The sequence below is a fragment of the Anopheles ziemanni genome, chromosome 3 (assembly GCF_943734765.1).
Source record: "Anopheles ziemanni chromosome 3, idAnoZiCoDA_A2_x.2, whole genome shotgun sequence".
NCBI lineage: Eukaryota > Metazoa > Arthropoda > Insecta > Diptera > Culicidae > Anopheles > Anopheles ziemanni.
The window spans coordinates 30,800,411-30,813,542 of NC_080706.1; positions in this window are offsets into that span (position 1 = coordinate 30,800,411).

Genomic DNA, 13,132 nt, shown 5'->3' on the forward strand with positions numbered 1-13,132 from the left:
CGTAATAGTACACATCAAAATAGGCAAATAAAATAAAGCGATCCAAATGTTTCAGCCAAAATGCATTTGGATAGTGTTATAAGTAAACAATTCTTAGCGTTTCAAACTACATACCAAAGGATTCTAATAAACTGACGTCGAAAGGATGTATCTATTCAATTTATATTTTGAATTCTCTTTCAATTCTCCTTTAGCTATTGCTGCCGTATCCCTTTACAGAATCTTCAATATATTTGTTTATTTGTTAAGCCATGTCGATCGGTAATCTTTTCATAACGTTTTTTGTTCCTTCCCTTTCACTCCCCAATTACTAACCGTTGGTATGTTTTAAACACACATTATTACTTTTTGTTTTGATAGATGCTAGGAAGAGGAGATTATGTGTTACTATTAGTGTTTGCTTCATATACGTTTTTTTTTCAAAACTTTAGTTCACCAATAAAAAAAAGTGCAAAAAATGGTTCAGTTGCGTCACCTCTAAGCGGCTTTATGGTCGTAGATAACTAACTGTTTTAATTATTACTTCCACGCCCAGACGCCTTTAGGGTGGAGAGGGAATTCCATGTTACTTATAGTAGTTGTATCTACAGCTAATATAATTTGTATGTATTTGCATGTACATGTATATATATTTTTATTTTCTACTAATTTCTCCTTCACCATACAGCCATGTTCTTTAAACGCTGCTCTGCGTCCACTACAGTACACCGTGGTTTACTCTAAGGATTTCTTTTCCTGCGTTTATAAGCGAAAGTTATTATTAATTAAACCTTGAGTAGCGTTTATTCCCAGAGCACCTAAAACCTAAACGAAACGAACTGTACAATTGGTTTTTTGAGGGAGATGGCGAAGGCGAATGTGCAGATGGACCATACGGTTGGGTTATGCTGGTAAAGGAAGGAATTGCGGGTAAGATGAAGGGACTGGAGTTCTTAAAAGTTTGTATATTTCCTCCTATGCCTGCAACACTTGCAAATGTATAGTTATTAGCTCTCCCTAATGGCACTGCGATTTATTGATTAGAAGCTACTCTACGTCGGGTTCAGGGCATTCCACATTGGCCCTTCACTATCTCCCACATTCTCATATGCTAATGCTACTCGCTTGACAACTCGACAGCAACCCTATGTGTTCCCGGCCCGATTGCGAAGTCCACGCCGGTACGGCGAAGTTACGTTTAGAACTTTACACTAAAGTATTCTACCAAGTTCACAGAAGATCCAAAGGGAGGAAATTAAGTTGGACCAAAGCGGGCCTTCCGGTGATCTGTTGCTTGTGCGTAATTTCTGTAGTCAGCACACTTGAATACACCTCGGCGCGAGTGCAACTAACGTACGATCATACGAACTAAGGTTACTTTAACAAACCTATATTGTCTTCACTTATTTACACTGTTCCCTTGCTGTTATGTGTTACTATTTATCACTATCAAAACATCTCACTACTGTACAATTAACTTTGAAGTGTTGCATGGGCATAAGCTTACATAACAAATACTTAATATACCAAACAAAAATAGAAAAATAGATATTATACAAACTTTTAACACACACCAACATGCTTGTGGTGTGTTTGAGAGGGAAAACGAAACCATTACAGGTATGGGACCGTTTATAGGAAAAGGGAAGCACAACTTAACCCAGGGGGAAGTAAACCCTAAACAGAGTTAGCAAAGCCATGGCGGGAAAGTAAAATATTTAACAAACTTGTAACAATTGAAAAGGGGTTGAAACTTAAAAAAGAAGTTCGTTGTAAAACACTTGGATAACGAAGGCTTAGTTGACTAAAAACCTAAACTCGAACTAATCGCCATGCGACGGTGCAACACAAAAATCTCATGCTGTTCTCGCCTTTCCCGCGCAGTTTGTGCAACCGTTTTGGATTTTCGTACGAAAGCATCGGAAAAGGGAGCGGTGGCTACGGCTACTATGTACTAGGTACTACTAGATAACTTTCACTGCCTTTAACACTACCTATGTACAAAAGCTTGGCTTCATTTGTCTCGCCGAACAGGGAGATGAAAAACAATTTTTTTTTTTGTTATTTAGCTTCACGTGATCTCTGCCGGACGGTTTCCACCAACGGCGCCCATCTTGAGAAGGTCGACGTGTACTCTGCTCCGTGGGTTGCTCTGATGTGCCTTTGTTTGAGTCCGTTTCACTAACACGTGACATCTGCTTCTGCTGTTTGCTTCCAATCGGGTTCGATTTGTGTACCGATGTTCACTGGATGTTTAGCTATTGAGTTCAGAGATCCAAGTGCAGTGTAGTCATTTCTGGAAGAAGAGAAATAAAAAGAAAAACATTAGTATAAAAATACTATCACTTTTCATCAGCAGAAAACACGGTTTAAAGGTTATAAGCAATTTAAAATGTCCACCCACGGACTCTGCAATGCATTTGCCATCCCCGATCGATTGGAGATTAATCGAACTTCTATGTGAAAAAGACTTCTCCTGCTTCTTCCTACTTAAGTGTTGCGATCAATCGGGCGCGCCCCAATCAAGCTCCACTTCACCATAAGCTGCCGAGTAAATACGACACTAATCCTTACGTTCGCTGCACCATTTCTCTTGACACGGAATCGCAACAATGTGTCATACCGGTCGTGCAGCGTCAATTGCCACTCGATGGCTCGAGATCGAACCAACCGCTTCTTGTCGAGCGTCGAGAAGATTACCGGGTGTCACTTTACTAGCACTTTTGCCCCCCGTGCACGCGTTGTCCTTTTTATAGCGTCTGTCCGTACGCTGCATCCTTCGGCTCGGAAAGTCTTCACGGGACTTTGCGGGGACGAGAGGCTTTCAACAAGTGTGTGAGCCACCGGTACGTGACACATCCTTTCGAGTCAAGTGGCGGAAAACTCTTGCCAAACGTCGGCCACTTGACTTAGTTCGGGCCGGGTCGGACTCCCTCTCCTTCCTAGGGCCGAGTAAGTGATGCCATCCGTCAGCGAATTCTCGATTCAGCACGTACGAGATAAAACGCCTTGCTAGGAGACGAGGTGGCAAAATGGAGGTGTGTGTGTGTGTGTGAGAGAGTGTGAGGCAGTTTCGTCAAATATTCATCGCGCGGGGACGAATGGAACTTCCCACCGATACACGGTGCTTTGAAGCAGTTCCTCTGTCGGCATTCTTCTCGGCAACATTATGCTACCGTCGATCACCATCAGCATCTCGTTTGCGGGTGATGATATTGACGATTATTACTTGCGGTTGTCCAAACGGGGAAGAAGCGACCAGGTTCGAGTCGAGTACCGTCAACTTCCAGAGGCTTTCGACGCCGAACACATCGCCTGCCAATCCATCCGTAATGAACACTTCCGTGTGGCCAATGATGCTTTCTTCCAGCAGTCGACGTTACCTTCTTTATCGTGCTTCGGCATCAAGCGTGTCGGAAAACGAGGGAGAGTGTTTTGTCGTTTTGATTTGATGTCAGTCGATTGCAAGTTTCCCCTCATCGTTGTTGGCTGATACTTTTTTATTTAGCAAACCGCCGGATCTCATCCGGCTGGTGACGGGAATAAGTTTCGATTAACGAATGATTAAATATTCATTCACCTTTCGCATGCACGCGTGGGTTAAAAGTTTTCTTATCATCTCTACGTCGTGCTTGAGTTTTTGCTCGGTTGTCTTGTTAGCGATTTTTTTAGGTTCTATCATGTGACCTGCTTATGAAGCAAATCAGTTTTTTTAACCCGCCCGTCTTTTCACGTCAACGTGAAATGAAGTGAATGGAAAAGTGTGATAATATCTGCGGAATAACTTTTCCGAATGTATTATGCAGAGAGCGATGGGAGGAGGGGCTATGTGTAATCACTGATGAAGATTTAATTTGATCAGATCATGGGATGAGCAACTTTTGGAAGATATTTTTAAGCTCAACCGGCTCGTTAACCGTAACTCTATATCGATGGAGTGATTGAGTTTTTTAGTTTTATTCTAAACGTGTTAAGGTGAGCATCATTTTTTGAAAATTAACACTGAAAGGTGGAATGTTATACTTTTTACACTCATTTTAATAGTTTGGTCTTATTGAGACAAAACTAGAGAGTTTTACATTAGACATTAGATATTTTTATATTACAAGGTGAGGTTGATATTTGTTTATAAATAACTGAAGTCAAAATATTGCCCTTTATTATTCCTTTAGAATCGACAAAGGCAAATAACAGTATTCGTTTCAAGAATCCGTTTTAAGAACTTCGAGAGTTTACCTAAATCTATTAACTGTCCAACGCTTGTTTTTGACAGAAAACAATGTAATAGCAATTAAGCCAATTTAAATAAAATGCAAAAATGTATATGTGCATTATTTTTAAATTGTCTATTCTAATTTTTATGAAATAGAAAAGATTTTTTTTGACCTATCGTATTGAACCTCCGTAGGAAAACGTAATGTTACAAAACATACTGCACAGCTCTACCAAACTATCGATCATTGAAATGCTCTACTTTAACGACGCAGGACGTTCTTAACGCCACCGTGTCCGGAAGGCGTTGAGTCAAAGCCAAGGTTCATTACGCTAATCGGTCGGCATCCATAAAGCGACGGCATTACTGGCGACACAAGCCGATGTCATCCACAAACTAGACTCTCAATGTCTCGACGGAGGAAGGATTTCTTCTGAACAAGAAAAAAATGTGTGTGTGTGTGTACATTCTAGTCCTTCCCATCATCAATGTCACCATCGTAATCATCATCCTGATCATTGCCATCTTCTTCCGGTTACACGACAAATGAACGTCATTTCGATTGGTGACGCCTGCATGGGACCACCGAGCACTAACAAATGACGTATCATCGAGAGGGAAAAACTGATTTTTTCGCGTCGAACGTGTCCACGGGAGAAAGTGAAACTGACGCCCATCATCTTTCCCCCAGCCGGTGACCAAAGGATCAATGGCTGAGCGAAGGATGCGGGGCAAATAAAACCAGCAATGTCCGCCCGAACGTTGGATGCGGAAACAGGAAAAACTCTAAATTGATACAATAGGAAACGTATACAATTATTTATCCTTCAGCCCGCCCGGGCTCCTTCGGGGCCATTGGCGTCGGATGGTGCTAAGTTGAGCATCTGATTTCCGCCCACCGCAACACGACGGTCACTCCGTTTCCCCCTTCCTCGGCGTTGGGTGGGGAAACCCGCTAACTGCAAACATTTATATTAGATCCAATTGATTCGTCCCTTCCTCGCTCGTGCGGCTGGGTTCGAGTGGCCTCTACCGTCTCGGTTCGTTTCGACTGTCTGTCGGCTCGGTCCGTCTGTCTGTCTGTCTGTGCCCGGACGAACGGAACGCTTCGCTTTGCTGCCGGAACTCCGTGCTCCCGGATGCTGGAAGTGCTTCGAACCGGACGGAATGAATGGGATGAGCCGGATGAGCGTTCGATCGCTCGATGAAAGCAAGGAAGGGGGAAAGGAAATATTACGCCAATCGTAGTCCTTCGATTGGCCTTCTTCCCTTCTCCCACAACCGTTCGGTTATCTTCTCTTGCCCGGCTTACGATAAAGACATTGCCGGACGCGCCGGGATACGCTCGTTACGCTAGTGAATTGTTCGCATTTTCCTCGTCGAACAAGCTTGTTGGAATGGTTGGCCAATTGACCGTTGCTCCCGGCAAGGCCAACATCAGCGACGTTTGTATTTGGTGGCTTGCGAATACTTTTTCCCCCCGTTGTCGATGCTTTTATATCCGATCATCACGGGAGAGTGTGTACGTGTGTCGGTTGGAAGAAAAGTTTCCATGACGAATAATGGAAACTATGTTAAAAGATTGTGATAAGCTTTTGATTTGTACTTGGTACAGGTAATATATTAGTTTAGTGTATTATTTTCGAATAACTTAAATATTTATTTAATTGTAAAATTTCCTTCAGAAGGAATTATTATCGGCAGCATTATCGACTGCCCTGCTATTGCCACAGGACGCAAAAGTGATAAACTAGTGTGTTGTTCTAGAAAAAAAAAACCCAATCCATCCGGAAGAAGCGATTGAGCGTGCAGAGAGATGCTTTCGGAAACATTCCAGGCTAGAGCTTAGAATACGGTAGCAGAAAAAACGGAAAAATCGAACCATACAAAAGATGCTTAAGTGGGAGGATGCCGTACAAATTGTGCACCAGTGAAAAGCATAATTTATATCATCACACTTGCCCGAAGTCGACCGAGGTCTGGGCGTTAGTGTTGCCATTCCCATCGGAATGTATCCCGGTTGGGAAAAGTCATCGAGGCGCGGGAGAGAAAGCGTTTCAAAGCGTTTTCCTTTCATGTCGCATTTAACGGTTTCATGGAACGCCGGCACCGCACTTGGGGTTCGGTGTAAATAAATAGGGAAACATGTACATGAGATAGGAAAAGAAGAAGGAGGAAAACGAGGAAAATTCTGGACGGGATCTTTTTTGTATTTCTTTTGGATTGTTGCGTTAGCAACGATTCCTGTGGTGGTGAAGTTTTTCTTCACCCCAAAAATTGTGTTCGAACCGCTGGACGTATCCCGTCTTTCGGGAAGCGAAACCGATGACGATAATTGGGTGGGACATGGCGCCACGAAGCAATTCAACGGAACCACTTTGAATTTTCCACTCGGACAAACGAAAGTGAAAGCGATCCTGGCGCGGCCTGACTTCGTTTTCCCATTTTGAGGCAGTAGCGAAAGCGCAACAAGTTAATGGTGGACGTTTTGTTGGTTTCTACCAATCCCCTCGAGGCTCGATTCTTCCCTTCATCCGTTTGGAGCCGGGAGTGTTGGAGTGCTTTGTGTAAGTTTACTTTTATGGCACGGGCTCAAAAGGACATCCATTGAAGTGCTAAATTAGTTGCTTCCTGGTGTTGTGTCGGGCATGGTTTTCTTGGATGGAAAAACTCTTCGTAAGGTTGATTGATGGAAGGTTTTTCAGTTTGACTATCTATTATTATCTATCGTCCGTTAAATAAAAAGTCCAGTTGATTTAGAGTGGAAAAGTTAACACTCGAAATTACTCTTTCGTAAGGAATATGACAATAACATGTTAGAGTTTATTTAGTCAATCAATTCAGTGATGTTGATTAAAGCTTTCCATTAATCAAATTCCAAATAAAAATAACATTAACTAGAGCGGAATAGACAACGAGCTTTAACTGTTGCCTCGCCAAAAACTGTTGCATTCATTTGATGATAAAAGTGGCAAAACAACATCTATCAAACTTTTATCGCTCGTCTCTCGCAGACATTCAAATATGACTTTCCTGGCTCATAAAGTTTTACTACGGCTCGAAGCAAGACCTAACAAAAAGGGATAGTTTTCCGTCGATCGCCGAAACGCAACAGTCCGATCTACATAATGCTCGTTCGCTAGAATATGTCAACCGAAGCGACTCCGTCTTTATGTGTTTGAAACAAGCGGAAATCGGTGGAAAAAAGAAGAGGCAAACCCAAAACTATACCAACCCTTGCCGGATTGGGAAGGAGTAGAGAAGATTTTGCTTCCATCAGCGAAATCATACATGGCCTAAAATGGGACAAAAAAAAACAGCAATAGAAAAGCGAATTCGCGCCATCCGAGGCATAACTGTGCGCATCAGCGGCACGATAAGCGAGCCCATAAAGTCCCGAGATATCGGTTGGTTTATCATTCAGGTCCCCTTCCCCATGTGCTGATGCTGACAAATCTCCCGGGGCTTTGGATGTCTGGAATCGCGTGTATGGTAGTTTTTCACCCAATGGTTCGGAATGCGGAAAATTGTATCATTCAACCGCACCGTGGGCACCATGAAAAGCCACGAAGACGCCGAAAGCCAGTATTTTATTGAATAAAATGTGATTTAAACTTTTCTTTTCCTAACTTCTCTTATGGCCCGGGTGGCGACACCAGGCGACTCCATCCATCGGGCGTTGTCTGGTTGTTAGGTTTCCTTCCTTTTTTTTTCTCCCCCGTACCGATTGCATAACGATGGCTCCGGCTTCAAAAATTTGACTTTTTATTGACTTCGTTATCGTCAGTTTTTCATCTTTCCCTTCCCGCTCTCCCCCAGCCAAATCGCCACGAGTCCACAATGTATGGTGTTGTGTCCTTGTGAATTTTCTGCTCAGCTTCCCCGTGGGCTACACTTTGGAATGTTTGTGGACAGCTTAGAAGGTAACAAAAAAGTAGATCAACTTCTTCTTTCCATCTCGTAGTTCTTGAGTGTCCAACCTGCATTTATTAGCACATCATTTGAACGGTTTTTCGAAACATCATCTCCACAGCCTCAACAGCCTGCGGGCAGCTTCGGGAGCTGAAGATTATTTTCTTCCAACAGACAGCGGGGGTTGGTTGTTGGACTAATTTGATAAATTTGATAAACTCTCTTGCTCCCGTCCCGACTTTTCCAACGGCGGTGACAGATTGTCCTAACGGTGATTTAATTATTTCCAAGCCGGTTTTGCATAGAAAAACGAAACGAAATTCCGGTCCGGGATTTCTTCATTTATGAAGAGAAACCAACGAAACAAAAAAATGATGGGTGCCACCTAACGTGACACTGAAGCGCTTGCGAGTGGAGTTTATTAGCGACAGTTGACATTTTGCATGCAAATAGCCTCGCTAACGTACTTTTTTTCCCAGGGTGAAACAATCTCATCCCTAGACTTTCCACAACCAACAGTGGCTTTTCACGGTGGGATGGTGATAATGTGGGAAAAGAACTGGCAGAATATTCCCTCCCATTTGTTTTTCCTTCAAGACGTGGAAGCACAGGCCGCCTCGCCGTTACGTGAACTGGTGATGATTGTTCATCTTATGTCAATCAAATTATTCCATTATTTCCCTTACGCCTCCCGCATCCTGAAGGGGCTCGGCTTGTGTTAACAGGACCAGGGAGAAATTAATTTAACGTTCAATTTGACAGAGGAATTGATCGCTTTGACGTACTGTTGGCGGTTTTTCTTCCTTCACTGAACGATGACGCAATCGGGGTCGTTTAGATGTTCGAGGAAAGCGAGGCGATTAGAAACGTTTCAAAATATCACTTTTCTTTTGCACATGTCCTGGGGCGGTTTCTCTAAGGCTGGCGATAAAATTGATTAAAATTCCTCGGAAGATTTAGACTTTGTCATTGATGATTTATTCCCTGCTTAAAATGCGACATAAGAGCTTTCTTAATTTATTCTACATCTTGGGCGTGTAATTAAATTGTTTAGGTTTCACAGGAGTAGCACTTATATTGACTATTTTTTTTAGTTAGAAAAAAGTTAGTATATTAGCAATTATAAGTAATAGCTTATACTAACTTTTAACTTTGTATTTTATAATTTCTGACGCACGTTGCATTTTTGAACAAATTGATACTGAGTTCAGCTCATCGTAGATGGACAAAACATGAATATTCCGAAATGATGCTTTCGATATGTCGATCGACTTATGCAAGCTATAACTTTCCCCGATGACTGCCATAAAGCAATCCAATATTAATAATATGCACGATGGGTTTATGAGCATGTTAAACCATACACTCTCATAGACATCCATAATCATTCGCTTGCAAAAAGAACAGGAAGACGAGAATCGAAAGTATAAACTGCCCTTCCTTCAGTGGTCATCGACAGCTTCTTTTTCCATTTTTAAGTGCTCCCATTGCCCATCGCGAGCGCTAGAGGACCGATAAAATATTTATACTTATGTGCTCAACAAAAAAGGAGAACTTTGAGGAGGTGTTTTTTATCACTCCGGCGCAATGGCAAAGTTCGTTATTGTGCCACTTAACGGGTGACTTATTGCTTGTCCCACGGTGAGGTGATGAAATGTTTCGTGCTCTTTTTGACACGACAACACGAGTAAGTTGCGTTTCAAGCGTTTTTAGTAGAAACGAAGTAGAACGGGAGAGAATGGTTGTAAAGTTTATGGTACAGTTTTATCGTGGAACAAATTTAAAGCGAATAAAAAGGGATGGTATCATAGATGGGGTCATCTTTGTGCATCTGTTGCAGGGAGTTCGTGTGGCCAAAGAACAGAGTCTTACGGTCGTAATCGTTTTTTTTGTGTTATGCAAAAGAAGTTCCTTGAGCTATACAACGTTCATCTTTAATCACTGCCCTTTGCATCGTCCCGTTATAAGCAGTCGTTTATCCCTTGACCAGCGTTTCGAAAGAAAAACGGTGATGAAAATCCTTCTGTCCAGTAATCCCATTTCTATCCTTCAGCTGACACAAACGTGAAAGTGAAATTATGCGACCAAGAATGAAGAGATCATTGGTCCTGGTGGCAAACAGTGTGTGCTTCTCACCGTACAACACTTCACCACAAATCGCCTTTGACACAAATTTACCACTCACAATAAACCCCGTGCCATAATGCTGCCAAACACTACATGAAAAACGGTTGGTACTCAACGGGCAGCGGAGGGAGGAACGAGCGGGTGTAGGGGGAATAAACCTGCCAACACATTGTGCTCGCGGTTCTGTTTTCCATCCCACGCCACACGTTATGATGTGGGCCGCCTTCTATAGTGTGCCCGCCGAAAGGGATGCCGGTTTTTCCCGATAGACTGTGGGTTTTCTTTCATCCCCTTTCATCCGTCTTTGTAATGGAGGGAGTGTTCGGGTAACATCCTTACACCATGGAAACGATGTCATTTCGAGGAAGAAGAACGATCACAAGAAAAAAAGGAAAGCGAAACAACTTAAACACAAAAGCAGGAGAAAAAAAGGGGCCAGAGCCAGCACTGGAAAAGCCGTTATCATCACAATCGCGCGGATGTGATCCTTTGGCATCGTCTTGCCAACCCCTCCTCCTCCCCTCCCCTCCTAAGAAAGGGGTGATGAACGAGAGATAAATAGATAAAGCAGCGAAAAATGAATTATATGATGCAGCTCCAACGAGAAAATGAAGGAAACAGGGAGGAAAACCATCGAGATAGAGTTCCGATATTCCAACGACTTATTTGTGCTTGTGCTGTCGTCTTTGATTTTGCGCCCCGTCCTGGAGCCTCGGCGAGGTAATGGGTTTGGCCGCTTGGTAAGGCCGAGCAGACTCCTACAAATGGAGACGCTAAAAGCGACCGTATATCTCCGACCGAGGCGGCTTTTCCTTTTTTTGCTGTCGTCATTCAATTTGTGTTCTCCGTGGCCGCGGAAACGCTATGGAAAAGTGCGCTGTAAAGATGCAATGCATTACGGGCCGAGCGAACGATGTGGATAGTGCGGAAGATTCGTAAAATATCTTTATTTTATAGCAGGATTTATCGTCCCTTCCGGAGCAGCAACAGCTTGCGCAGGGAGCGTATCTTCTTTCGTGATATTTAAATATATCATTTTTGGCCTATTAACCAACAGTTCCTGATTGAAGCAAATTAATCACGGGACATGCGGAAAACTTGCGAAATGGGAAAACAATTTTTATAAATTTATCTGACTAGTTTTCACGCAACAGAACCAAACGGAGAACTGGTTTCTGCTTTGAAGTTGAATGGTATGTTGATAAAATGTGTTTTGAATAACTCCACAAGACATCCTAACCACGTGTGTGTGTGTGATAACTTCCGAGTTCAAAGTCTAGCGAGTTCAACATGCAATAACGACTTGTTGAACATCGATGAATCCATACGTATCACCTCGAGCATGATAGAGCAATCCTTGCGCAAGAATCAACGAGAATTCTCTTGCGTTTGGAGGAATCGAACCAAAGGGATGATTAAACTGGTAAAGGAAAACCCGAGTGAAGCAAAACGGAGCCCCTTCCACACAAAAAGCGGATGGTGCTATCTGGCAGAAACAATCTGTAAACAAACACTTATTTTCTCTGCCATGTGCCCTTCGGTTTGGACGGGTTTTCCAGCACCCCTTTTCCCATCCACTGCCCATCCCCCCCATCTGTCGAGCTGATGGATGGCTGTGGTAGAAAAGCGCAACAAGTAGCCGCAGCCAATCCGAAACAATCAAAGCGCAAACCCCCCGCTCACCTTCCGGGAAAACATGATTGTTTATACAATATTTATTTCGGACCGAAAGAAACCAAACGGAAAAAGGATATTCTGCAGCAGAGCAGTGGAGTGGATTCGTTCTTTGATTGCTGTTTCGTTCGCATATCGTTTGCAGCGTTCGGTTGGTGCAACAAATGGTTAAACTTTCATGCATCTAACCAACTCGTTGGCCACATAACCAGACAGGTGGATGCGTGTCGGTTTAGGTGGTTTCGGGTGTCATCATGAATAAATTTGCAACGCTATTTTTAACCCCACCGGAACTGCGAGGACCGGTTCGGACTGTTGCGCCCTTTATAATAATTTAATTTGAATCGCAAATTAACATTCCTTCCACATAAAAGGGGCACGCGCGAAATTATGCGTCACGTCAAGTTGGGTGCCTTGCTTCCACCACTGGAGTGTTCTAAATTCAGCGGCTTTTCCGACCTCTGTTTCCAGCTTCCGATAATGTTTCACGCGTCCCTTTTTACAGTTGGCATTTCGAGTGGAAAATCTGGCGATTTGTTTTAGGTCGCGTGATAGAATGTGTTAATTGAGGCATGGCGGAATGTTGGCCTGGCATGCGGAACACATGTCACTTCACCTTCTGAGGTCTCCCCTTGAATTCAAGTGCTCGTAAGGTGGGGCCGGAAAAATTAGAATCGCGCGCTCGAAAACTCGAAGATTGTCGATTGCTCGAAAAAAAACATTACGAAGTTTCTTCGCGGTGTCCCCCTGGCGACCTGGGTGAACCATTGAAGTAAAATTAGCATACGCCCGTCAGCGGGTTTCGGTGCAGTTTAATTAAAAATTATGTGCAAATATATCAAAGCACTTCAGGTGGGCTTGGCGCTTCGGGATAGACGGCAGTTTTCAAAAGAAGTACTGCCGGCGCAAAGTATGGGTGCGCGTAATTGAGTCGTTTTTTAATTAATCTCTTTAGCACATCAGAGAACATCGAGCGGCAACAGGGCGCATGTGACGTTACCCCATGTGCCCGGATGGAAAACACGTACACGTGAGGCGGGGAAAACTCAAGAGGCCTACGGTTGAAAGCAACGAAAAGAACGGTACGGTGTCTTATCGGAAAAGAAACATGTTAATAATAATAATAATCCGGAGGCAATTTCTTTTCCCTGCGCGTCCCATTCGCGAACGCCTCTCGACCTCTAAGGATGTTTCCGTGAAGCCTGAAATTCCCCGGAATTGTGAAGT